Genomic DNA, 3,988 nt, shown 5'->3' on the forward strand with positions numbered 1-3,988 from the left:
GACAAGGATTCTAACGAGCCTCCATTGTTAGGAGAGTGAGAACAATTTGCAAGCAATCCAGCTTACATCACATCTCAGCTTTAAAAGCTCAACTCCACACTCTCTATTTCTGAATTGAGAAAGCTCCTCGGATGAGAAGCGAAACGTCTTTAGCTACAGAATAGAAGTCCAGTTGTTTTTGTTTTTTAACTTTTTTGAATTTACCATGGCCTGGATGACTGAGAATCTACACCAGCATATTTTTTCAAAAGATGAATGGCTGAGATTCTCTAAGATCTTCCCGGTGTCCAGAATTACCTGGATGACCTCATCATCTATGGTAAGACTCCAGCTGAGCATGACAGCAACCTGAAAGCTGTCCTCCAAAAGATCAAAACTGCTGGTCTTGTGCTGAACGAAAACAAATGTCATTTCAGAAAGACGTCTTTACGTTTTTTGGGTCACGTCATAACTTCAAATGGCATTCTCCCAGACAAAGAACACGTTGACGCTGTTTTAAATGCTCCTCCGCCCACTGATGTTGCTGCATTGAGATCCTTCCTGGGGTTAGTATCTTGGTACTCCAAGTTTTTGCCCAACTTTGCAACCACAGTAGCACCTATGCGTTCTTGTGGAAGTGGAACAAGTAACTATGTATGGACTGCAGAAGCACAGACAAGCTTTGAAGGAATTAAGCAGCTTCTGGTGAACAGCCCTGCTCTTGCACTGTTTGATCCTTCTCTACGAATCGTCATATCTACTGATGCCAGTGATTATGGACTGGGAGCTGTCTTTGCCCAAGTTCAGCCTGATGGAAGAGAAGCCTGTGGCCTTCGCTTCTCGCACCCTGTGTGCAACCGAACGGAAGTACTCAACTGTCAAGAAGGAAGCGCTGGCATGTGTGTGGGCTACAGAGAAATGGAGAACATACCTGTGGGGTCGACGCTTCACCCTTCGAACAGACCATCAAGCTCTGACCACACTTCTGAGCACAAAAGGCATGAATCGAGCTGGACTGCGCATCGCACGATGGTCAGCTCGCCTGCTGTGTTTTGACTATGATGTTGTTTACCGACCTGGTTCTCAAAATTACACAGCAGATTGCCTCTCACGTCTACCTTTGCCTGCGACGTCGGATTCTGTACCAGACGTGGATCCAGAAATGGTGGCTCAGATTTCTGCTACTTTGTCTGCTCTTCCTGTTACTGACTTTGATTCAACTTGCTTCTCCTGCCCTGAACTGACAGATCTGCATGCACAAATAGAAAAAGGCTGGCCTGCCTCCATTAAATCAGTCAGTGATACACTTGCTCCATACTACAAGATCAGAAATGAACTTTCCACTCACGGTAACTATGTCCTCAGAGGGACAAGACTCATCACACCACTGTCTGTCAGAAATACTATGGTCACACTTGCACATGAAAGTCATCAAGGAATCGTGGGCACAAAACAGCGCTTGAGAGACCTCTACTGGTGGCCAAAAATGGACTCACAAGTTCGGGATGCCATAAAATCATGTGTCATGTGCCAGTCAAATGATAAAACTGCCTAAACACGCCTTGCTCCTCTTCAGCCTGTACCACTGCCAGATGGGCCTTGGAAAAAACTTGGACTTGACATCGTAGGTCCATTTGACACAGCTGTCCCTTCTTGCAGATTTGCCATTACATTGACTGATTACTACTCTAAATGGCCTGAACTTGCTTTCACACATACCGTCACTACAAACGATGTAATTCAGTTCTTGTCGTCTGTTTTCAGTCGTCATGGCAACCCTGAGAACATTGTTACAGACAATGGCACCCAGTTTACATCTGGAGCCTTCTCATCATTCCTCCAGAATAGAGGAATATCTCATACCAGAACATCTGTCTACTACCCAGCTGTCAACGGTGCCGTTGGAAGGTTCCATCATGCTCTCCGCACCTGCATTCAAACTGCAATCCAACAGTCTACATCATGGAAGGACACTGTCTCAGAATGGCTTCAAGTCTACCGTGCAACACCTCATGCAACCACATCCACCTCTCCGCATGAACTTCTCTTTGGGAAGAAAATGCGTACTAAACTGAATATAGTTCCTTTGCCTCCTGCTACATCTCCACTGCACAACAAGGCACAACATGAAGTTCTGAAACAGCAAACCAAAATGAAACGCTACACTGATGCCAAGCGTGGCGCAATGGTACCTTCATTCAAGATAGGAGAGAGGGTGAGGATTCGAAACCCCTTTACACGTCCCAAAAGGCCACCCTAGGTTTACCCCTCCTGCAACCATCGAAAAGATTAAAGGTAAACACACCTTCATGCTGAGTGACGGAAGGAATTGGAACGCATCCCACCTTGCACGCTGCACTCCAGTTTCTGGACAAGACTCTACTGCGACAGGACTGGAAAAGACCCTTCCCGATTCACTCCCCCATAGGGAAGCTCCGACGTGTAAAATATAAACCCAGTTGGCAGAGAGACTTTATGTCTTAAAAAGTTATGCAGAACATAATAGTTCATGAGTTATAGAAGGCTTGGTAAAATGTCATTACAGCTACAGGTTAATAAGTCCTTAAGTATTAACATGGGTTAATTTGTTTTACTACAGAGATGTTGAGAAAATCTAGTTTAAAGGAAAGGTTATGTAATCTTTATTAGTGCATTTGATTCATATTTCTCTTGCTACAGTTATTCGGATAAGTTTTAAATGCACTTGGGTAATCAGTTTTACTTTTTAGTAAATTCTGTTCAAGTAAACTTTGGAGGAAGTTAAACCTTAACAAGGGAGGAAATGTTGTGTTGTGTAATATTACCCCGAGCCACTAGGTGGAGCCGTTGAGAAGAGAGAGGGGATGAAAAGAAGGAGAATGGTATCGGTTGTACTAATACAGCTAGTTGTACATGATGTGCTACGTTCAATAAATGCACTCAGTTAGTACGGAGCGTGTCTTGCTTTCTACACCATTACAGAGTATATATATATATATATATATATATATATATATATATGTATGTATATATATGTTACACCTCTTTTGAAAATATAAAGCTTTCAAATTTCAGTGATATGTACCATTAATGTATAGGTCTAGCAAATCTGTCTCTAATTTGCACATGAAAAATGCGACCATCTGAGACACCAAAAATGCTGATTTAGGCAATTTTTTAGACTAGCTCGTTTCCATGGCAACCAAAGTAATATTTCTGAAAATACTTTGGTATGTGCCATTTTATACCTAAATATGCATGTGTAAAAAGTTTCATTAGGATCCGCCAAACTCGACTTTCTACCCTATGACTGATTTTCTCTGTGGCTGCTCTTAAAGCAGAGGATGATTATGAAAAGTGGGCACAGATGAATGATTACACTAGGTGGAGATGGGCATGACAAATAACCAAGTCCAGACAGAGGTGAGGTGATTACTGACAGAAGTATGAAGACAAAATAAACTTAAACAGAAAAGCAAACCATGAAACAAGAACCAAAACTAAGAATAAATTCAAAAATACAAGAAATCATGACATGTATAGCATTTTTCAGCAACAGGGTAACTCAAAGTGCTTTACATAAACGATTAAAAACTTTTTTAACTAATTGAAAAAGAACAAAAAAAAAAACAAAAAGAAACATAAAAATGTAAAATTACAAATGCTTAAGGAAAAATAACTATAAAATTAAAAATTAAAAACAAGCGTTGGTTAAGAGCTGGAATAAAAGATGGAGGAATATAGAAACTGCATATAGTGTAGATTTGGTATTTTTAATTTACAACAAATAGAACCAATAAAAATGCCAAATGTACACTTAGCTTTTTTGCAATTTTTCAAAGTTATATAGACAGAATATATATGAATATAATAAAACCAGCCACTAGGAAGCACAACCCAGTGTCTCTCTCGTAAGGGTTGTGTCAGGAAGGGCATCCAACGTAAAACACTTTCGCCAAAATTAACATTCAAGTTCATCCAAGCGACACCATACTGCATCAATTGAGGCCCGGGTTAACAACGACTGCCA

The sequence above is a fragment of the Kryptolebias marmoratus genome, linkage group LG4 (genome assembly GCF_001649575.2).
Source record: "Kryptolebias marmoratus isolate JLee-2015 linkage group LG4, ASM164957v2, whole genome shotgun sequence".
Lineage (NCBI taxonomy): Eukaryota > Metazoa > Chordata > Actinopteri > Cyprinodontiformes > Rivulidae > Kryptolebias > Kryptolebias marmoratus.